This window comes from Phalacrocorax aristotelis, unplaced genomic scaffold (genome assembly GCF_949628215.1).
Source record: "Phalacrocorax aristotelis unplaced genomic scaffold, bGulAri2.1 scaffold_100, whole genome shotgun sequence".
NCBI classification, from domain to species: Eukaryota; Metazoa; Chordata; class Aves; order Suliformes; family Phalacrocoracidae; genus Phalacrocorax; species Phalacrocorax aristotelis.
The window spans coordinates 44939-68124 of NW_027441241.1; the positions used below are offsets into that span (position 1 = coordinate 44939).

General features: G+C 57.9%; 1 long non-coding RNA gene across 1 annotated transcript in view; it reads left to right on the forward strand.

Moving 5' to 3' along the window:
* The first annotated feature begins 334 nt into the window (after positions 1-334).
* Positions 335-23186, forward strand: part of LOC142051165 (uncharacterized) — a 36353-nt gene continuing 13501 nt past the window's right edge. Inside the window, exon 1 of the long non-coding RNA XR_012658329.1 lies at positions 335-507. This is a non-coding gene — a long non-coding RNA (uncharacterized LOC142051165). The remainder of the gene's footprint in view (positions 508-23186) is intronic.

A 23186-nucleotide genomic window follows, 5' to 3' on the forward strand; every position in this document is an offset into this window, starting at 1 on the left:
CCGCCTCCCCGGCTCGCCGGAGCTCCCGCTCAGCCTCCCGCTCAGCCTCCCCTTGCCTCCCCCTTGCCCCGTGCGCCTGCCCCCAGCCCCGGCACCTCCCCTGAAGCGTGCTGCGTAGCCCTTGGCCGCCCCCAGGCCCTGTCGTGAAGGCAGCGAGCCGGCCCTCAAGCGCACTGGATTCCCCCTCGGCGGAGGGGCCCGTAGCAGTAGCGTGGGGAAGGGGCGGTGTGTCCGGAAGCCCCTGCGCAAGGAGGGGCTTTGGTCAGGGTCGATCGACGGTAATGACGGTCGCTGTTTCTTCTTTCCCTCTCCCAGAGACCGTGCTGAGGACGTGGTTGTCTGTCCTTCCCCCGGGGACGCCGTCGACTGCGGCCGTCTCAGGCTTGCGTGGCTTCTCTCTGCCCGGCTTTGCCATCCTCGCGGCGCCGGGGCGAAAAGGGACACACAGAGCCCTTCCCGGCTGTGGACAGGAGCTGCCTCGGCTGAAGCTGGAGACGCCAACGAAAGGTAAAGCAGAAGAAACTGAAGGCGCTCTGGCTGCCAGCTGCCTTCCTGCTGCAGGCAAGAGAGAGCCTGTCCCTGCAGGTGAGGGAGGAAGGATCCCCCTTCATAGTCTGCAGCGGGCCAGGCCACCAACGTGCACTGCAGGGTCCGTACGCGTAACCCGGAGTTGGGTACGGGCGTGTAGGGCACGAGCGAGCTAGGCTACGTGCCGAGGAAGCCTCATCTCGTAAGAGCGGTAAGACACCCACGTATCCTCTTTAGGTGGAGGTCGGCCTAGAGTCTGGAGCTGCAGAAGAGGCAGGGAGGAGAGGAGGGGAAAGAAGCATGTGAACGGCTAAATTGTGCCAGCAGCGCTGAGAGCGAGAGTCGCGGTGAGTCCTGGGCCAGTGGGGCCCCGTTGCCTCTCTTGTGCGTCCTGGGCCCTCCCTGTCTCTCCCCCGGCCCCCTCTCTTTCCTTACCTGCTGCAAAATTTTTTTTTGTTTGTTTTTTTTTTTTTTTTTGCGCCCCCCCCGCACCTTCTTTCTCCATCTCACTCTGAGTGGCTCCCTGCCTCCCTGTCTTTTCAGTCCTCCCTCTCTCTGTCCTGTAGCCTGTGGCTACTTTTCTCTGCCTCTCTCTGCCTGCACTGGATTCCCCCTCGGCGCAGGGGCCCGTAGCAGTAGCGCGGGGAAGGAGCGGTGTGTCCAGAAGCCCCTGTGGAAGGAGGCTTTGGTCAGGGTTGATCTGCGGTAATAACGGTTGCTGTTTCCTTTTTCCCTCTCCCAGAGGCTGTGCTCAGGATGGGGTTGTCTGTCCTTCCTGTTCGTCTCTTCCTCTCTCTATTCCTTTGCGCTGGTCCCTCTCCCTATTGTTTCTTGTTTTGCTTCTCTGAACCTTTTTTTATTCCCAGCGTTTTCCCGTGACAGGAGCAGCAAAGAAGGGAGCGGAGCATCGGGGTATCCATGGAGAGAGCATTGGGCGTTCTCCTGTCTTTGTGGGGCTGACCATGAGGAAGTGTGGTACGTGGGTCGGTAGCATGAATATATATATTTTGTGGGTGCACAAACCCGTTTCAGAGTGTCAGAGGGTAAGGGTTTTGTTCTGTTCAGTGTAAACATTGTTCTGTTTGGTGAATTTGTCGAAGATGAGAGTTCAGTGGGGGAGGAAGTCAGCTCTCTGGCTGGTTTGAGGGTAAGGTGGGCTGTACGTGTTTGTCGGTCATCTCTCACCTGCCAGATGTTTTGAACTAGTTGTATCTGGTTTTCGTAGGGAGTCACGAAGGGGTTTGGGGCTCCCCAGTGGCGGGTGCTGTGGCCAAAAGAGAAAGCAGGGTCACAGAGTGCTTCATTTACGGGGCTGGCCTCGGCCATCTACTGCACAAACTTCTGGTATGTAGCAATCGGGACTCGATTTCCTGAAGGAGGAGAGGATGATGGAGCTCGTTATAAGAGCATAATCGTTTTGTCTTCTTTTGGCAGTACGGGCACCCGAGGACCAGCTTGCTTTTGAGGAACGGCACGAGGATGTTGGTGTCGACGCTCAGCAGAGGAAGGAAGCTTCTTTTGGAGGCCAAGAAGATGAAGTAGACTGCTTATTTGTTGTGTTTGATTTTCATTGCGGGGATGGGGAGGGGTGGAACATGCAAAACGCGGTCCTGGGCAGGGGAGGTTTCTGATGTGGGAGGCCGTGAGAGAGATCATGGACGCTGCTGGACAGGCGTTAGAACCCGTTGCTCAGGTTGGACGGACCCAGCAGAACCACCGCACCATCTTAAGTAATGCCTGCTCACGTACTGAGATTTTAGTAGTTGCCCCCGCATCAGCTTTGGCTTTTCCTCGTCGAGCTTGTGTTTTGGCAAGAAGCGTCTTTCGTTAAGCGTTTGGGTCTAAGGGGTGTCCGTGAGGCTACGTGGTGCCCATCCCCATGAGATTTTGTGACCATCAAGTGATATTCAGCATCCATCTTATGCCCGTCTCCTGTAACTACTCTGCAGTTTTCGCTTAAGGCTTGATAGCGCAGCGTTAGCTGAGGGCGGCATTTCCCCCGCTGGCCCCTCCACGCCGACGGCGTTTCCCCTGCCGGCCGCTGTCCGTTCCCTGTAACTGTGACTCTTGTCCCGGCAGAACCTTTGCCAAAGCCACCTTTGTGCTCCACAGCAGTCTGTTTTCTGTCTCGAGTATGTTTCTTTTCGGTATCCGATACCCCAGAGCTGTGTACCGTTGGCTCAGGTCTCTTCTTGAGCTTCTGCGAGAAGAGAGAGCCTTCATCTGTTTTTATCGATGCGTCTCCTGGGGTGTTTTTTTGTTGTCCTTTACAATTTAGTTTTGCCCCAGCTACTGAGGTGTTAATTTAGCTGCTTCATACGGTTCCCGATACGCTTGTGTATTTCCACGTTTCTTTTCGTGTTTTTTGTCCTTTGAGACTGATCTAGTTCTGTTAAGGGACTGAGCGAGAGAGAGCGTTGAGGTGACTCCGAATGGTTGATGGCTTTACAATAAATGATTTACTTTATAACCAGAGATATTTTTTGAGAAGGGGTTCTTAAAAGATTTCGTTCTGCTTTGCCATTCCGCTGGGGTAGATGAGCCCCAGCCTTTTTTCAGGAGGCTCATTCTGCTCCTGGGCTTCTCTGGTACTGTTCCTTGAGTTGGTTGCAGGTTTTGAGCTGTCTAAGCTCTTTGGGTAGGTGTGTTTTGACATTCAGAGATGGGGAGGTTTCTGGTTGAGGTAAGAGATTAAGGAGCAGTCAAAGTTGAGCAGCAGATATATATTAGGAAGTACACTTGTACGAGCTTTTGTTTTCCCTTGGGTCAGTAAGTTTTTGTTGGGTGTTCAGGGGTAGCAAGATGGTCTAATAGTGTGTTTTGGATTATTTGGTTTTGTGGGGGTGTTATGGTTTTGTCGGGGTTTTTTTGTTTGTGGTTTGTTGGGTTTTTTTGTGTGTGGTAGGTTTTTTGTTTGTTTTGTCTTGTTTTCCAGGAATTTTGACTTGACTGAAGGTAGAACCTTATATTTTTTCCACCAGTTTTGCCTGTGTTGTGCAAGTTGTTGACGTTATCTCTCAATAGGACTGATGGTGAGATGCTGCGGTAGGGGTTAGGGTGAGTGTGTTGTACACATCTGTATATGGAGCTCTAGCCTTCCTTCAGAAAGCAGCAGGGACGTAACGCATAGTGTGTGTCGGTGTACGGGACTGCTCGTCGCCTTTCCCGATCGCCCGCAGAGTACCACGTTGTCCCGAGAACCTTTGCAGCTTGCGGCAGGTCCCTTGTAGATTATAAGCATCAGGGCTTCTGTTATTTTGTGGGCCTGTAGAGAGCACGGAGTCTGCGGGAAGCCGGAAGGTGGGAGGTGCTCGCAGAACGCGGGGCAGAGGTGGGAAGGGCGGCTCCCGAGGAGCGGCTGACAGAGGGGCTTTAGGGGTGCAAATACAGGGCAGGAGCTGTCGGGAAGGAGTGAGGTTCCTTCCCTGACAGTTCAGGAGGAGAGGAGGGGTTTTTGAAGTCTTGGTACCGGGGAATGGTTGGGAAAGGGGTGTTTAAGTGTTAGCTAATGGTCGTGTTCTGTGTGCAAGCAGCCTCCGGTAGCCCAGTCTCCTTCCCCGTATGTGTCAGCACGGCCACTCGAGTGTGCTGTCTGCCGAGAGGTTCTCCACGCGGCTGTTCATGGAGTCGCTCAGGAGTGAGTTACCTACAAAAGGAGAGTGTGTCGCTACACCAGCCACGCCTGTTTGCTTCCCGTATTGCTTTTGGCATTTGCCCTATCGGTGTCCGCCTGTGCTTGAGTCATCTGACACGAACTGTGATTTTTGTGTGTTGCGTGGTTTGACTTTTTCTTGCAGTTTAAGTAACAGGTCGAGGGTTAAGCAGGACAGTCGAGCGAGGCGTGACGGCAAAGGCGAGCAGATGGCGTCGTGTGCTGTGACGGGGCGGGCTGTGAGGTCACTCGTCTGGGATTTCTGCCTTTGGGGTCTCTGTGTTGCCGAACAAGTCGGTCAAAAGGATTTGTTAGTTTGTTTTGCGTGGTGAGCTCTTGCTTTTGGAAAGCAGTGTCCAACATCTGTGTGCCTCTCCGTATTTCCCCAGAAGTGGGCCCGGCATTGAAGGTGACGGTTCCCCAGCCATCGGGGACGGACCGAGAATGCGAGCAGGCACCTGACGTGGCCACTGACCCGGGAGGCACGGATTGGGAGGTGAGCGGAGCCGTGTTGGCACGGTAGGGGAAAGGATGAGTCTGGAATGTGGCTGTTGGTGCAGATGCGCGGTAGGGAGCCGGACACGGAAGGGAGGGGGCGAACAGAGCATCGTGAGAAGGTAGGTCAGCACGTGACAACGGAGGGGTCGTGCAGTGTGAGCACCTATGTGACTAGTTAATGAAGGGACTCACAAAACTATATGCAAAGCGGGATGTCTGCCCCGAGCTCGTTGGGCAAGGTGAGCGATGAACAGGGAGCCGTAGCAGCTGTTATTTTTGAGGTGTGGAATTGTTTGTGAGCGGGCGGCCGCTTCCAGGCGCAGGGGTCGCCTTGTCTCTCTGGTTCTCTAGGCACCGTAGGTGGCGGCGGCCACGACATCCAGCCTCATTAGAGCGTGGGGGAGCGGAAGTTCACGGCGCTTCCGAGGAGGCTGTTGTTGCGGAAGTGGCCGGCGTTGAGTGGTGCGATGCTGAGTGATGGCACCGCACGTTTGGAGATGAAGAGTATCCGTGTGACCGCAGCCCCATCCTACGTAGCCTGTGTGGCCTTTTTAAAGGATGGCTTTTGAGCCCCCAGATTTGGAAGGGAAGCTGAGGGGCCGATGCGGTCTTTGTGCGGGTGGCCGGTCGGTTGGGGGAAGCGCAGGTGGGGCGGGCAGGGGTTGTAAAATCAGCGGAGGGTACCGTTCAGAGACCGGACACGTTTGGGCCGAGAGAGGTTGTGGTGTCCTTTCTGCAAAACAGAAGCATCTGCCAGGCAGGGGAGTTCCTGCCTGTGCTTGTGCTGTTGTGTGGATTTTGTAGTCTGTCTTTGTTCCTTACTGTACTCGGGTCTCGATGTGTCTGTTGTTCTCCGTGCTGAGCAGGCACCTAGGTAGCAATATTGAGGGTTTTGCAAGCCCTGGCTCATCGGCATAATGGTAACCGAGAGCTTCCTTTCTCGCATTTTAAGTCTACTGCATAGATTTGTCTTGTGTCTGAAATATTAGACCTTTATAGAAGGTCATCTTTTTGCAGCGGTGATTAAGGCGGCCTCGATACTGCTGCTGAGGAGCAGTCTGAATACGCAGAGCCCTTTTCTGGGACCTGTTCCCTGCACCTGAACGTTCTGAGGTCTTTAAGAGTGGCTTGTCGCTCGTACGTCGTCCTAGTTGTGGGTATATGGTTTTATTGCAGGTGATGATGGTAGGTGACTTCTCTGCGGATGCTATAGCTTCTTCCTCGCTGCCGTATAGATCTTCTCGCCCGGTGGCATCTCTGGGCCGGAAGTCCGTCGTCTCGGTGAGAGTTTTCTTAGGTGCCTCGATCGCGTCGCTTGTAGTATTTGTGAGCGGTGTCGGTCCGTGCACGTCGATGCCTGTGTCAGAGCTGCTCCGCCTGGGGGTGTAGCAATGGTAGAGCGGGGGAAAGAATAGCAATAAGAGTATATGGTTAATGTTAATATGCGTAGACTGTTTTGGCAACGCCCGTACAACCCTCGTCGGAGCGAGTGGCCGTTGGCAGCGGGCGAGGATGGTAATTTCCGGGGTGTTTTGTGGGTGCCGAGGGGATGACCGTAGCTGCCTGGGAGAGGCAGCTAGAGTGCTAGCTGAGCAGAGGGCACCTCTCAGCTGTTCAAGCTTGTACGTGCGTGGGGCTTAACATTTGATTGAAGGTATTTCCTTTAATGGCATGCAGTAGTTGGGCTCTAGATGGTATTCCTACGTGGAAGCAAGACCTGTGGAATGGTTAAGCTGTTGCTGTGCGTCCAGGTGACTTGTTCTATCATGCTGTTCTTGCAGAGGATGAAGATGGAGCTGTGCAGGGTGATGGAGCAGAGCTGAGTAGAGCACACTAAGGCAGCGGGTCCGTGTGCGGGATTAAAGGGAAGATGCGACCGAAGGCTATTTGAGGAGCATTTCAGGCGAGCTGGGTCGCAGTGAGGGGGCGCATGGGGCTGGTGACTTTGTTCTCTTTGCTCTCAGGAGCACAGCGCTATCCCTAGGGGCTGGCAAGGTTCTAATTGTGGGGCCGGCGCCCATCGGGTGCTTCTTTTTGCGTTACAGTTTAAAGCGTGGATCGCTCTGATGTTTGAGGAGTTTCTGGGCAGTTGTCGTCTGCGGCGTCGTTCCCAGATGCGTGAACAGCTCTGCTCTGTCGCTGTCTGTTTTCAGGGAGCGTGATTTCTTCCCTGCATCCTTACGTTCTTAGGTCTTGTAGCTGGGCTTCTTGTGCCTCCTCCCTCTCAGTTTTGAGAGGAACTTCTTGTCACGGGCCCTGACGCTCTTCTAATCATTTTGGATCTCGTTAGGGCCTCCTTGCATCCCTGTCAGGGTTCTGCAGGTCTTGTTGCTGGACGAGCTCTTCCGTCCAGTTGTCTCTGTGTTTGCCGAGAGCGTTCTCTCGTCTCGGAGGCGCGCAGTTTGTAGTGTTTCTCATAGCGTTGGTGTGTGCGTTTTGTGAGTTTGGCTCGGAGCCGCCTTGCTGGCCGTGTAGAGTCGGGTAGGTGGCACAGTGATGAGAGCTTAGGGTTCATCTGTTGCTATGCTAAGGCTGTTGGGGGAAAGGTGGTACCGTCATCTCGGATGGAGTGGCCCTCCTCAGCAGGCAAGGACCGTAATCACCGTGACGTTTTGTGGGCTCGGAGGCCGTGACCGCGGCTATCTGGGAGAGGCAGCTAGAGTTCAGCTGAGCAGATTACCTCTGCAGGGTGTTCAAGCTTGTACGTGCGTAGGGCTTCATGTTTGATGTCATATGTTTGTTTTTAATGGCAGGTTATAGTCGGTGTTCAGGAACAGTTAAGGTACTGCTGTGCAACCAGGCGACTTGTTTCGTATTGGTTTTGGAGATGCCGAGGGACGAGTCGTGCAGGGCGACGGAGGGGAACTGAGGGGACCGATGTAAGCGGGTGAGTCGGTGCGTGGTGTATATAGAGGGAAGATGTGACCGATGCCTCTATGACTCCATTGCTCCTTGCGTTTGTCTTTTGTTTTGGTTTTGAAGTAGCGTAGCAATGAGCAAAGGAGGCAAGTCGAGCAAGGCGAGTGGTGATTGGTGGGCTGAAGTAGCAGCTCTTTTCTGAGGTGTTGTGTTGCTGGTGAAGTTATAAGCAACGCGTGTCGTTTGGGTGTTACGGACGGCGGGCGAGGTGCCGTGTTCAGCTGCAAGTGACGTAGGCCGGGTGGGAGGCTGTCGAGGGAAAGGGGTGCGAGACGGGGATCGGTGCGGGCAGGCTGTGGCATCGGGCAGCATCTCAGGAGGTGCCTTTTCGCTTGGCTTTTTGCAGGTGCCGCTGGCAGGCTCGGAGTGCTGCTGCCGCACGCCTATGAGAGGTCTGAGAAGGTGGGGCAGCGGCCAGCATCTAAGACCAGAGAATGCCGTGGTCCGTCGTCGAGCTCTTCAGTTTTGTAGGTAACACGTGGGCCGTCTTTGGAACGGCGTATGAGCATTAGAAGTGAGCTGGGTGGTAATGAGGAAGTCACGGGGCGGTGATTTCTCACGAGCGTAACGGTAGTTTACTGTGTGTTGATACGTTTGGTGCCACAAGCGATGACGGAAGCGGGGTGTGATGCTGGAATCTGTGCAGAGCAGGTGAGCCGATGGGCATGTTCGTTTTGATGAGGGGGGTGCTCTGGAAGAGATCTGTGTTGACCTGTGTGATACTTATTGCTGGCTCTGGGTTTTTTCCTTTTTTACATGATGAAGAGGCACCTGGCCACTGCAAGAATATCCTGGTTAGCTGGTGTGTTTCTTGTTGTGAAAGGATTCATAATCTGACCCATCTGAAAGCCCCACAGTGTGACTTTTGTTAGGAAGAGATTTTGAAAAATTGAGATATTTCTTATTCAGTGAGGTTGCATTCTATGAACTTGCCATCAGAGTGCATCTTAGAGACAGTGTCTTTGTCAGCAGAACTCATCAGCACAAGACTTGCAAAGTATTGCTTTTTTTTAAAGATAAAAAAATCCATGGTCCTTGCGGAGATCCAAGCACAGCACATACTCCAAAGGTTGATGGCATTGGTAGTGCTTGGGTTCTCAGTTGTAACAGTCGAGATACCATAAAATGCGGTTCCCCTGCATGCTTCGGTACAGCCGAACGCATTAGCAGGTCTGCCGGTCCTTCTTGGTAGCCCCGTGTATTGCAACACAGGGGATTTGATTTGTGTGGTTTTTTGTTGTGGTATTATTTTCCCCCCCCCCCCCCAAAAAGTAAAACTGTATCGGGGATCTCTTCACTCACCGATTCTTCTGTCATAAATGAAAGTTTAAAAAAAAGCTAACATCGTCTGATTTACGACGTGACTTGCGCTCTTTCAGCTGTAACTGCCAAGCAGATGTAGGGTACGATTTGTTAGGTGTACTTAAGCAGGTAGGTATTTGTTGTAAATATTTAATGAGGGGCGACTGAATGGTGGGGGGCGGGGGTGTTTCCTGCCGGTATTTTGAGGGAGCGCTCTTAAGTATTTTATTTCAGTCTCGCTTTCGACGCGCGTTTCCCTGGCAGTTCAGCAGCACCTCTTGGGCGGGGCAGCTGGGCGGACGTCCCTCCCGACTCCGTAACACGCCAAAACCCCCCAGTCACGTTGCTGCTGTGTATTTTGGAGATAGATAATCTTATGGCGGGCGTGAACGGCTGTGCGAGTTGAATGAACGCAGAAGGAAAATGGAAAGCTTTTAGAGCCTAGACGCTCATATTGGATGTGCGTAAACACGCGCCCGCCTTCTCAGCACAAAGTGAATTACTGAGATTTATTCTTAATTTTTTACGTTACTCTTTCAAGTTTGACACGCTTCACTTCAGGCTTCGTGGAGCCAGGCAGCAAGACGTGCGGCGGCAGGGCGAGGGCTGTAGCTGCTGCGGTGGGTCTGTAAGCGGAGGTTCCGGTTCCGGTACAGCTTTGCCCCGCAGCCTCACGGGGTTATCTCCCCGCAGCGGTGCCGTAAGGAAGGGATGAGACGTTTTCCAGCACCAGCCAGAGCGTTCAGTGTTACGCGAAGGATCTGTTCAAAATGGTATCGGTTAGTCTTAATACCGTTTTCAAGCGTTCCAATCACTCTAGCTTTTAAAGGATGTGTTGTGTTTTGAGATGACCTGTTTGCCTAGGATCTTGCTGCGGCTCAATTTCCTTCCTACCCCTTATGCTGACTGAGCTCCTCCATTTTCTTCTGTGCTATTTTATTAACGTGCTGAAATATAGTTTGGGATTTCTGTTTTTCAGATGTCGTCTAAGTGTCTCGTGATGCTCAAGAGATGCCTGCCGGTCGTTAAGCGTGGTGAAGGTAAGGGGCCATCCCTCGGCCTGGAGGCTCCTGGCTCTGTCTCCAGCGGGTGCCCCGCAGGTGCGGCCGCGAGGGCTGCCCGGTGGGGAGAGTCGGGGCCCCCAGGGACCGGGGCTGTTTGTCACCCCGGGGAGCCCGTCCCAGTGCGGGAACATGTCCGAGCGGAGCCCGAGAGAGACGTGACACCGTCCTCTGGCACGCTCCTGCTCTGCCATGGGGCAGCCGCCAGCCTGCGGACAGGGGCTGGGGGGGCTGCAGCTGTTTGGGGGGGCTGCCCCACCTTTTAGATTTTAGCAGAGCTCCCCCTTTTCTGGGGGGTGTGGGAGGGGTGTGCGTGTACCTTTGTAAATGGCACTATTAAAGTAATGAGCTGCAGGTTGGAGCAGGTTCCCTTGTTTAGTGCCCTTCTTGGGGGTGAATAAAATTGGGGGAGTCCTGGGGGGGGTGTGACGATGTCATGTGGGGTGCCCCGGTGTCACTGGGGGAGCTGATAATGCGTCAGAGGAACAGGTGAGTGGGGGCGTCATGTAGGGGTTCCCCCCCAAAAAGGGGGGTTACAGCCCCAAAATGCCTGAAAATTCAGGGGGGCTATTACAAAAACCTCTTATATATATTGACATGTGTAATATTAATTTATAGATGCATAAAGGGATTTTGAGATAAGAACTTATCTCTCCTATATTATATAACGGATTTCGGGATACAAAAATTCTGCATCGAGATGCAGGGTTTTAAAACACAAAAGTAACTCGACCGTCTATATATCTAGATCAAAAAATAAAGGAGTTTAAAGTGAAAAGGATAGATGAAGGAATTCAAAGCAGAAGAAAGTCTGACTAGAGCGAGCATCTACGCTTAGTGTGTGTTACATAGTCTAAGTAGATGTGTAATCTAAATAGAGGTTATATAGAGTGAAATAAGCCGAGGTATAACTGTAAGTAGATGTCTAAATAGAGAAGTCGAAAAAGATTGAAGTGTCAAAGGGTAAGTAAGCAGATAGCTAGCCTAAATAGCTGTTTTATGTACGTGTTAATATGGAAGTCTAAACAGGTATGTGTAAAGAGATATTCTGTGTAAGTGTAAATAGCCTAAATAGGTGTAAGTGTAAATATAATAGCTAAGTCTAAACAGATGTTGTATGTAAATGTAAAACAGATAGTATATATAAAATATAGATGTACTCCGTAAGGATGTGTAAGTAGACACATAGTGCAAATGTCTATGCTATGTAAGGTTTTAAAATGCAAAGAAACCACGTTGATAGAGATGTTTATAGAGAAGATTTAAAAATTAGACACACAGCCCACCCCCCAATCAACTGAAGGCACAAAAGCGCTTTCAAATGCTGCCCCTTCCCCGTTCTCCTTCTCCCATCCCGATTTGGGGCCGATTCCCCCAAATGGGGACTTTCCCCTCTGGGGCTGCGTAGGCAGCCTGGGAGCTGCTGCCAGGGCAGACACACACTCCAAAGCCCCTGAGTCTGGGTCTGCAATGGGGGGTGAAAAACCCCAAACAGGTTTGGGGGAAAGACAACAATTCGGGGCTCTTGGGAAAGCCCACTCCTGCTGGGTTTGTGCAGTTGGAAAGGAGGGGGGTAAAAAAAGCGGGGGTGGGGGGGCGGAACCCTGCTAACCATTCTCATGCACAAAAGCAAAAAATCGCCAATTTCAATGTTGTGGAAAGGGTGAAAAAAACCCGGAAGTGAACCGTTTGGAAAAGCAATCCCAACTTTTACCTTATGGAAAAGCAAAAAAAAAACCAAAAACCCCAAACGGACAAAACCAAAGTAACCCGAACAACAACAAAAAAAGCCAAACCATCCAACCGGAAATCACCAAAACTAAATAAACCCACCGAAAACCCTAAACTGGGGAAAATTTGGGGTGAAACACCGGCAGTTTGAGGGGCATTGCTGGGGCTTCTCTGGAATGGATTCTCCGGAGCGGGTCAGTTATCTGGAGCGGATCATCTGCTGCAGGTTAGCCCAGGTGAGTTGCCCGTTGTGGATTATCCTGGGGGGGACCCCCTGGTGTCAGTCATCCCCATGCATGTTCCCCGTGGCGTGTCTGCCCAGACATGCCCCTGTCCAGCGGTGTCCGCCTCCTCCCCCGCCCTCCCTCTGCGTGTGTCTGTGCCCTCCCAAACGCTTTCCCCTGGCATGGCCCCCCCGCATGACTTTTTTTTCCCCGGTGACGTCCTCCCTCTCCCTGGCCTCCTGTTCTGTGCTCGCTGAAGCCTTGTGCTTACGCAGGATGAGCAGAGCAGGGTCCTGGCAGTGCAGAGGCGAGGCGAGGCGCTGCCAAGCCAACGAAGCCCAAGGCTCAGCAGCGCACAAGTCCTTTGCAGGTCAGCCACTGGCACCTGGTCTGCCTGGCTGCCCCGTGCCCTGACGCACAGCTGCCCCCCTCACCCCAGGCAGCCTGCCTTCGGAAGGGCAGCTGTGTTCCCCTGATTGATTTTCTTCTTTAACCCTCTAGGACCTGTTGACTTGCTGCTCTCCCTGTCACAGCCCTGATGCCGCAGGCCTACAGCAACTGATGGGGCTCACTCCGGGGGGGTGGGGGGTGGGAAAGGGGACCTTTCTCCCCAGGTCGTTTGTGCTGCTTCTCCTCCCTAGGGCGTGGGGTGGGGGTGAGTGGGGCAGGAGGGAGGACGGTAACGGCCACCTGATTTTTAAAGCAGTCGAGACGGAAGGACTAAAATGCTCGAGGCACTTTGGTGGTGGGCGGTGCGGAGGCAACGACTGACACTGCTGGGGCTGCGGGAGTGGGGAAGGTGCAGAGAAGCATGAGCTCTGCGCACGCAGTAACAGTTCCGTTATCCCGGCGAACGTGACCCAGAGCCGGCGCGGGTCTTGCCCCAGAGAAGAGTCACGGACGTCGTGCCGCTGCCGCCGTGCTGTGCTACGGCAGCCGGGAATCGCGCATGCGGAGTGGCGATGGTGGACCCTGCTGACACCGTGCGGCCAAAGTGCGGTACTGCACCCGGAACAGACGCATGCGCAGTGGCGACGATGTGTCACTGCTCGCTGCTGCCACCGAGCGACCGAACCGCGGAACAGCACGGGGGGCCAGCTGCGCTACCCTGCTCGCGGCAGTCACCGAGCGCTCAAAACCGGGTACTGCAGACGGGCAGCCGCCCGTTCCCGAGGGTGAAGTTTTTTCGCTGGTCGCTGCTGCCACCGTGCAAGCAGATGCCGGTACTGCAGCCAGGCAGTTCCGTATGCACTGTGGCGCTTTACTTTCTGCCCCTGCTTCCACCGACCGCCCAAACGCTCGCAGTGCAGGTGGGCAGCCGCGCATGCGCAGTGGCGCCTTTTGGTGCTCGCTGCTGCCACCGAGCGACCAAAGAGCGGTACTGCAGGTGGGCGGCAGCGCATGCGCAGTGGCGCCTTTTTGTGCTCTCTGCTGCCACTGTGCGACCAGACCGAGGTACTGCAGGTGGGCGGCCGCGCATTCGCACTGGCGCCTTTTTGTGCTCGCTGCTGCCACCGAGCGACCGAACCGCGGAACAGCACGGGGGGGAGCTGCGCTACCCTGCTCGCGGCAGTCACCGAGCGATCAAAACCGGGCACTGCAGACGGGCAGCCGCCCGTTCCCGACGGTGAAGTTTTTCCGCTGGTCGCTGCTGCCACCGTGCAAGCAGATTCCGGTACTGCAGCCAGGCAGTTCCGTATGCACAGTGGCGCTTTACTTTCTGCCCCTGCTTCCACCGACCGCCCAAATGCTCGCAATGCAGGTGGGCAGCCGCGCATGCGCAGTGGCGTCTTTTCTGCTCTCTGCTGCCACCGTGCGACCAAAGAGCGGTACTGCAGGTGGGCGGCCGCGCATGCGCAGTGGCGCCTCTTACTGCTCTCTGCTGCCACCGTGCGATCAGACCGCGGTACTGCAGGTGGGCAGCCGCGCATGCGCAGTGGCGTCTTTTTGCTCTCTGCTGCCACCGTGCGATCAAACCCGGGTACTGCATGTGGGGGGCCGCGCATTCGCAGTGGCGTCTCTTCATGCTCTCTGCTGCCACCGTGCGATCAAACAGCAGTACTGCAGGTGGACAGGCGCGCATGCGCAGTGGCGTCTCTTTCTGCTCTCTGCTGCCACCGTGCGATCAGACCGCGGTGCTGCAGATGGGCAGCCGCGCATGCGCAGTGGGCCTTTTTGCTCTCTGCTGCCACCGAGCGACCAAACCGCGGTACTGCAGGTGGGCAGCCGCGCATGCGCAGTGGCGCCTTTCTGCTCTCTGCTGCCACCGTGCGATCAGACCGCGGTACTGCAGGTGGGCAGCCGCGCATGCGCAGTGGCCACCCTTTGTATTCTGCTCGCTGCTTCCACCAAGCGACCAAACCCCGGGACTGCAGGCGGGAGCTGCGCTACCCTGGTAGAGATTTCCACCCGCCCCTTACCCGATCGCGGCAGTCACCGGTCGATCAAAACCGGGTACTGCAGACGGGAAGCTGCCCGTTCCCCAGGCTGAAGTTTTCCTCTGGTCGCTGCTGCCACCGTGCAAGCAGATGCCGGTACTGCAGCCAGGCAGTTCCGTATGCGCGGTGGCGCTTTATTTTCTGCCCCCTACTTCCACGGAGCGCCCAAACCCTCGTACCGCAGGTGGGCAGCCGCGCATGCGCAGTGGCGACCTTTTAGCTCTCTGCTGCCACCGTGCGACCAAACTGCGGTACTGCAGCCAGCAGCCGTGCACGGGCTGTAGCGACATTTTGCCGCGCTCACTTCTCCACGCCACTTAGTGACCCCCCGCACGCTACGTGGTGACGTCACCGTGGGGGCCGGAACCGTGTAGGCACAGCCCCTAGCGACAGGTGTTGACCCCTTGCGATAGCCCGTTGAGGGCGGTCCTGATACCCCTCGCCACGCTCTTAGCAACGGGCCCTGCCCCCGGCGATGGGCAGGCGGGCCGTCTGATGTCCGACCCACCTGGCCCCACCCACCCACTTTGGTGCTGTGCGGTGCACTTTGCTCTCTGCTGCCACCCTGCGAGCCTTCATCCCTCGGGGGGGCTCGGCCCGCCCCTTTTGCGGGGCGCTGTGGGAAGGGCGGGGGCGGGGCCCGGGGGTCGAAGAGGCCCAGCCGGGGCTCGGGCAGCTCTTGCTGCCCCTGGGCTTCTCTGCCGTCGGTGCTCCCGTGTTCCCTCGGGCGGTCGCAGCTTTGGGGCTGTCTCAGCCCCCCGGGCAGGCGTGCTCTGGCGTTTAGAGAAGCGGAGGCGTTGCCTGAGGTAAGGATTCCAGAGCTTGGCACTCTTTGGCAGCATCTGTACTAGAAAGGTCCCTTGTGGCCTGCTTTGCTTTTTTTCTCCCGGGATGTTGTTTCGGGCGCTGAGGGGGCGGTGAGACGGTTTAGTGGTATGGTGTTCTGTTTGGGGTTTGTTTTTTGCTTTGCTGGTTTTCTTCCCCCTTGTGAGATCATTTCATTCATTTATCATTTCATATTATCATTTACCCCGCGCCATTTCCGTCCCCTTTGGGCAGCAGCGGATCTGCCGCCGCTTCAGGCGGCCGCTTTCTCGAGGGCGAGGAGCGGGGACGACAACGGGCCGCTGCAGCCTCTGGTCAGGGTAAGAGGCTGTTCCCTGGGGAGCCGGCGCAGGGGGAGCGGAGGTACGCACGGGCACTTGTCGGTGCCCCTGACCGGTAAAGGGAAGGTTAAATTGTTAGAGTGCAAATAAATACATTTTATTTAGGGAGGAGTCGTGACTAAATTTAATCGCACCTATTACTGAGCAAACCAGGCAGTCATTATTCCTAATCTGTAATTAAAAAAAAAATAAAGGCAGTCCTTTTTTATGCCATAAATAGAGTTGCGAGTCATTAATAGCTCAATCTAAATACAGCCGTTATTACATCAACTGCAGGCATTAATGACTCCTGATCAGAAACAAAATAAGGACAGTTTTAGAATCTACAATGAAAATTGAACTGGAAAGCTAAATTGGGAGTGGGTAATACTGAAATTGTAACAGGGCTGTTAGAAAGTTCAGAGGCAGCGACAGCTCCTGCTTCCAACCCAAGCAGTAAACGAAGCTTTAGATTCTTAAATGAACAGAAATAAAGGTGAGCTGTTAAACAGTGGCTGGGTTCAAGCGTAGGCATTAAGAAAATTTGCAGGTGCGGGTGATTCCTGACGAGAACTAAAAATTCCAGAAGATTTAGATTTAAAATGACAAAACTAATGGAGTGCCACAACCGCCCGGATGTAACTGCAGCCGCTTTGGGGGAATGCCCCAGCCCTCCCCAACCACCGCTATTAATTACTGCCAAGGAGAGCGAAAGTGAAAGTAGAAGCAGTGCAGGTGAAGTGTGAGCAGTACGCTTTTCCTAAGTCATCTCTTCGTGTCAGGAGAGGAAAGAAAATGGAAAGAAGATGTTTGCAGGGGGTCTGTGCTGGGTTGCCTGCGCGTCTCTTCCGTGCGTCCTTGAGGAGACATTTAGCTCCTGTTGGGCGCTCGCAGGTGGAGACAGGGCGAGCTGGAGGCAGGATCGGTGCTGGCCCTGAAAAAGGGATGGGCAACGAGCTGAGAGAAGAGGGGGCAAGGGCTGAAAAAGGGTCTCCAGTTCTGCAGGGAAGGCAGCGGGATGTGACTCGGCAACCGCTCTGAGGAGTGCAGGGTCATTCGCTGCGATGAAGTCAGGGTCTGCGGCTGGCCCGGAGAGGCAGCAGAAATCCCAAACTCTTTGCAGGGGTACCGGCCAGATTAGGGCAACACCTGAACAGTAAAACCATTTAGGGGAAGCAGAGCTGGGCTGCACCGCGTGGCCAACCTCCCTCTTCTCCGTGAGTCCCAAAGGGGCAGCTCCAAGAATGTGCTGAGAATTCATCCCTTGCGCTACAAATGAGACGTAAGTAGCACCCACCCGTGAATTTTATTTTCTCTCTCGCTCTGCGGCTCCTGCCTGCTTGTCTCTCCTCAGCGCTCACCTGCACCCGTGCTCGGATGGGGCAGCTGAGGGAAGGTGCTGCCATCTCCCCAGCCCCGGCGGACCGCCCCTCAGCTGTGTCCTCTGTCAGGGAGCGTCGTCATCTCTCCTGCCTCCCAGAGCGTGTCCTGTAGTGGCAGACGCGCGGGCTTTTCCCTGCACGCGCATACGGGAAGGGAAGCACAGTGAGAGCTGGGCTTGTCAAAGAGTAACGGGGGTGGTGGGAAGCGTAGCTAGAACCGGAGAGCTACAGCGCAAAAGCAAAGCAGACGGGACACAAAAGTAAAATGGTGCACAGGAATGCTGAGGCGAGAACTCCCGCAGCACACAGGAAGTCAGTGTCGGAATCTATTTTCTTCTGACTGCCAAATTAAAAATAATGGCACGCTTTGCAACGCTAAGCTCGCTCTGATCGTCTGAACTGTTTCTTTCCAACTCCCCACCGCCCCCAGCACACCGTTCAGCCTCCTCAGCCTGAAATGCCTTGTTTTCCTTCTTTTTTTTTTTTTTTTTTTTTTATGACAGGGCAACTTCTGTTCCCGAGGTGGTGCCTACAGTACAGCTATCTCTTCGAAGGCAGTTTGGTTTAGGTCAGAGAATGTTTAGCCTGGACTGAATCAGCCTCTGTTTCTATTTCTGGAAATCATCGGTCCTGTGCATAAAGCCTGGAAAAAAGGAAATATGAACCAAAGGACGTGGGGCCTGCAGGGGTAGGAAAATATTTGAGAAGAGGTTCAGTGGGGAAATGATTGTTTGTCTGTGGGGCGTCCAGGCAAGCAACCCAGCTGCTAGAAAGCGGCGCTGTCCCCAGGATGGCCTCGGCGGTCCCGTCGGAGTCGGGGGAACAAGGACAAGGCAGGGTGAAGCATCTGACCTGCCGTGTGGAACGTGACTGTACAAAGCACGTGTGATGCACTGCAAGTTCATTTGTTTAAACTGTGAGTTAAAGAAGGTGTGCAGTTGCTTTGTAAACAGCCGACGCTCTAAAGCTACACCCGTCTAACTGCTAGCTGTATTAAATCTATCGTATTGCTGTTTCTGCATTAAAAAAAGTAACAAACCAACACACCTATGTAAGCACGTCTAAGTACAATGGAAAACCACTGTTTAACGCGTGGCATGTGTGGGTTGTTTTTTTGGGGTGGGAGGGTGGGGTGTATGACAAAAACCTGCGAGAGACACACGCACACACGCACATGTAATGTTTAGCGCTCACCTAAACCCAAAAAAGAAAATCCACTCTTTATTTTGCAGCATTAGCATTAGCTTCCAGCGCACAGCCTGAGCGCACACCTCTGCTCTCACCATCTGCTCCCTCTTCAACCGTGTGTGGCTGTCATCATCAGCTTGCACAGGCTTTCCTCGTGCAAGTTTCCGCGACAGCTTACGAGAAGGCAGGGAAACAAACCCAGCAAGACGCGTAGTGCCTTCCTCTATGGGCTCCGTCCAGCCTTTGTTAAAATGAGCAGAAAAGAAATCTGCTGCTGCCTTTACCCTGACTCGCTCTTACAGAGAGCATCTGACTTGACCCGCAGCAAAGCGATGCCCCAGGCAGCAGCACGTATTGGCGCGCGCCGCGGTTTCACCCACCTGTTTTACTGCGCCGGTCCTTTCCCACGGCCGATGCCGCAGATGTGGCGCGCCCCACCCCCAAACCTCTTTACGAGGGTTCCCTGGGCTCTGCAAGTCGCCTGCTGGACGTGTTGCTGATTCAGGCACGGGCAAAGTCAGCTTCTTCGCTGGCCTCGGGCCAGGGCAGCCACGTACTCGAGGGAAACTGAGAATATCTCCAGCGAGATCTCACCGGGAGGCTGGGACCTCGTCAGTAGGGGAGAAAGCCAAGCGACTGACACTGAAAGGGAGCTCTTTGCTAGGCTGTAGATCGTAAAGTTAACAAAGAAAACAAACCTGCCTTTTTAAAAATGCCCTCTTTTGAGTCTGCCACGTTTGATACAGATTTTTAAAATTGCAGGGTATATCTCCTACAGGCCTCATGCAAAGGGAAGTGAGTACTTCTGGCTCTCAGGACAAGGGGGTCCCTCAGGAGCCCAGGCGCTCACGCCAGCCGGCATCTGGCACAGCACAGGGCAGGAGCTTTGGCAGTAGTACGTGAGCTGAGAATGAGAGTCAGGCAGCACTGCACGCTTCTCCTGTGAGCCGCCGAGGCTCGCGCGCTGTACCTTCCACAAATAAAAGGCCAGAAGAGTCAGCATTTCTGCTAGTTCCAGCCTCATCCGTACCCTCGTTAGTGTAACTGTAAGCGAGCGTCCCGTAGCGACTGGGAGCGTGGCAGCTGGGCTTCCTGCGCTGCCTTAGGTTGTGCCCTTGGAGAGACCCTTCTCCGAGCCCCGGGCTGGGTGGGCTGCGGTGCCGTTCAACGCTGAATAGGCACGAAGGCCTATAAACAAAATGTATTTATATTGCACCCATACCCGGCAGCCAACCGCCGCTTTATTTACGTATTCTGCACCTCCTGCCGACGCTTTTAAACTTAGCCGATATTGCCGCAGTTTTCTCTGACGGGGCAGGGGACTGCCACGCAGCAGGGGGAGTTTCTGGGTGCCTCCCACGGACACAGACGTCCTCAGCTGGGTAGGGACAGGGTGAGAGCTGGAACAACTCTGCTGACATGTAAGGGCCATCCCAGGGCAAGGCTCCTCGGTCTGGGGGCTGAAAGGCGAGCCGCGCTGGGTGGTTGGTGTGGGAGTTGTGGAGCAAGTAGGGGAAAAAAAAAACAACAAAAAAAACCATCCAAATGTTTCACAGCAGGTAGAAAGCTTGGCAGAAAGCAAACTGAATGCTGTAAAGACAAAAGCCGAAAGCCGGCTATGGACTGTACGAAAAGAGTCAGTGCCACGGAATGAGGTTATTTCTTCAACTGACCATAGGAGGCTTTTTGTGAGATAACACAACACCTCTTCTTTCTGCTACAGCGCGGCACCGCAGCAGTAATGGGCCAGAGCGTGCGAGCGCCTTTGGCAGGATCGGTAACAGCCGGGGCACGGCTGACCGGCCAGCCCACCTTCCGCACAAGGAAAACACCATTCCCCTGGAACGCCACGCAGACCCAGGACGGGTAAGGTGGAGGCCGAGCCCAGGCGCCCCCATTGCCAAGGACCACCTTGGCCTTGCAGCGTCTCACGCTTCGGGGTGTTCTGCTGGCCGTGGCTAAGCTCAGGCCCTCTGCTCGTGGCTGCCCCCGGTCCCCCGGCGCCGGTCGGGCCCCAGCCCCCAGCGTGGTACGGCGCAGGGCAGTGACCCAGCAGGGCGGCCCCACGGGCCCCAGCCCCCCCCCCCCCGCCGTGCCTGCGGCCAGGGCCCCGCGGCCGCCGGCCCCTTCCTCCTCTGCCCGCTCCCGTCGCGGACGGCTCGGTATGTGTCACGAGGGGCAGCCCCGTTGAGCAGCTCTCGGAGGGCGCGCGGCTCTGCCCGGCCGTGACCGGGGCCCGCAGGGGTTTCCCGCTCGCTCGCTCGCCCCGAAAGGAGCTGGCCCCGAGCCGGCGCGTCCCCCCCCGCCCGGCCCACGGCGCCCTCGCGAGCTGAGCGCGGCCCGGCCAGCAGGGGGCGCTGGCGCTCAACGGCTGGGCGCGGGGGCGGTCCGGCGCGGGGGAGGGGCCGGTGGGGGCCGGTCCTTCCGGCCGCCCTCTAAGGGCCGCCCCGCGGGGCTCCGGCTTCCGGTGGCGCAGCGCGGCGGAGCGGAGGTGGGAGCGGTGCGTGGGGCGGCTGCGCCGCGAGGTGTCTCTTTGCGGTGCCGGGGCCCCTCTGCGGCCCGGCGTGGGAAGCCCGTGGCCGGCGGAGACTGCTCGGAGCTGGGCGGGGAGCGCCGCGGCAGTCCGACCGCAGGCAGCCATCCCCTGCGGTGGCCGCCAGCTCCTCAGGACTCCTGGAGGCCTGGCAGCGCCCGACCCTCGCTTGCGGCAGCCGCCTGGGAGAGCAGCGCGGCCGTGGCCAGGGGCCGGAGAGCGCTGGTGAGTGAGTTCGGGCAGCGGTGGAGGCTCCGTGCCGGGCCCGGGCCCGGGTGGGGGGGGGGGCGGCTCCGTGCCGGGCCCGACCCCGGGCCGGGGTGGGGGTGGGGCGGCTCCGTGCCGGGCCCGACCCCGGGCCGGGGTGGGGGGGGGGGCGGCTCCGTGCCGGGCCCGGGCCGGGGTGGGGGTGGGGCGGCTCCGTGCCGGGCCCGACCCCGGGCCGGGGTGGGGGGGGGGGCGGCTCCGTGCCGGGCCCCGACCCCGGGCCGGGGTGGGGGGGGGGCGGCTCCGTGCCGGGCCCGACCCCGGGCCGGGGTGGGGGGGGGGGCGGCTCCGTGCCGGGCCCGACCCCGGGCCGGGGTGGGGGGGGGGGCGGCTCCGTGCCGGGCCCGACCCCGGGCCGGGGTGGGGGTGGGGGCGGCTCCGTGCCGGGCCCGGGCCCGGGCCCGGGGTGGGGGTGGGGGCGGCTCCGTGCCGGGCCCGGGCCCGGGCCCGGGGTGGGGGTGGGGGCGGCTCCGTGCCGGGCCCGGGCCCGGGCCCGGGGTGGGGGTGGGGGCGGCTCCGTGCCGGGCCCGGGCCCGGGCCCGGGGTGGGGGTGGGGGCGGCTCCGTGCCGGGCCCGACCCCGGGCCGGGGTGGGGGGGGGGGGGCGGCTCCGTGCCGGGCCCGGGCCGGGGTGGGGTGGGGCGGCTCCGTGCCGGGCCCGACCCCGGGCCGGGGTGGGGGGGGGGCGGCTCCGTGCCGGGCCCGACCCCGGGCCGGGGTGGGGGGGGGGCGGCTCCGTGCCGGGCCCGACACCGGGCCGGGGTGGGGGTGGGGGCGGCTCCGTGCCGGGCCCGACCCCGGGCCGGGGTGGGGGTGGGGGGCGGCTCCGTGCCGGGCCCGACCCCGGGGCCGGGGTGGGGGTGGGGGCGGCTCCGTGCCGGGCCCGGGCCCGGGCCCGGGGTGGGGGTGGGGGCGGCTCCGTGCCGGGCCCGGGCCCGGGCCCGGGGTGGGGTGGGGGCGGCTCCGTGCCGGGCCCGGGCCCGGGCCCGGGGTGGGGGTGGGGGCGGCTCCGTGCCGGGCCCGGGCCCGGGCCCGGGGTGGGGGTGGGGGCGGCTCCGTGCCGGGCCCGGGCCCGGGCCCGGGGTGGGGGTGGGGGCGGCTCCGTGCCGGGCCCGGGCCCGGGCCCGGGGTGGGGGTGGGGGCGGCTCCGTGCCGGGCCCGGGCCCGGGGTGGGGGGGGGGGGGGGCGGCTCCGTGCCGGGCCCGGGCCCGGGCCCGGGGTGGGGGGTGGGGGGGGCGGCTCCGTGCCGGGCCCGGCCCGGGCCCGGGGTGGGGGGGTGGGGGGGCGGCTCCGTGCCGGGCCCGGGCCCGGGCCCGGGGTGGGGTGGGGGGGGGCGGCTCCGTGCCGGGCCCGGGCCCGGGCCCGGGGTGGGGGTGGGGGGGGGCGGCTCCGTGCCGGGCCCGGGCCCGGGCCCGGGGTGGGGGGGGGGGGGGGGGCGGCTCCGTGCCGGGCCCGGGCCCGGGCCCGGGGTGGGGGGGGGTGGGGGCGGCTCCGTGCCGGGCCCGGGCCCGGGCCGGGCCGGGGTGGGGGCGGCTCCGTGCCGGGCCCGGGCCCGGGCCGGGCCGGGGTGGGGCGGCTCCGTGCCGGGCCCGGGCCCCGCAGAGAAGCCCTGGTCGGGCATCGTTCGCTTTTGCACAATGTAGGGCTTTCCCCGTGTATTTTCTGTGTACTGTGTTTTGGGCCATCTGAAACCCTTTGGCCGGGTAGGTTTGGTGCGGGGAGATGGCAGGTCCGGAGCCAGAAAGATCTCGGGTGGGGGGCGGGGGAGGTATTTTTGCCTTAAAACTCTGAGCCCACCTCGTGTGTCATGTCGTGTTATCACGTCGTGAGTCTGGTGACTGTGGCAAATGGCTCAGTTGGGCGTTTTCTGATAAATAACTTCTGAACGTGTGCGTGTGTAGGCACGGGGAGATTTGTGCAGGGTGACAGAGCCCCTTGTGCTTCTGTGCTAATGTCTACCTGTTCTAGACCTCCAGTGTTGGAAAGCCTTTGTTTAGTGCCTAGTTGTGCCTGCGTAACAAATGTTTTAGCTGCTGATGTGTTTGTTATACCTCTGCTGTGAACTTTTTCCTGGGTGGCTTGATTGTTTCTGGTTGTCCGTGTAAATCTAGGCAGATATTTTCTGCCCGGTGGTGAAGCCTATCGCTTTGGATAACAAAGGGCAGGAGAGCAATAAAGAAAAAGGTGATTCGTCTGCTGCAGCTCCTTGGAAACGATTCGTTCCTTATTTTCTGCCGTTGGGGAGGTGTTGTGCTTTCCAGATAATGCAGCCTCTCCTGTGCCTGTCCACGCCGTGCATTTTTGTCCTGCCCTTGCTTG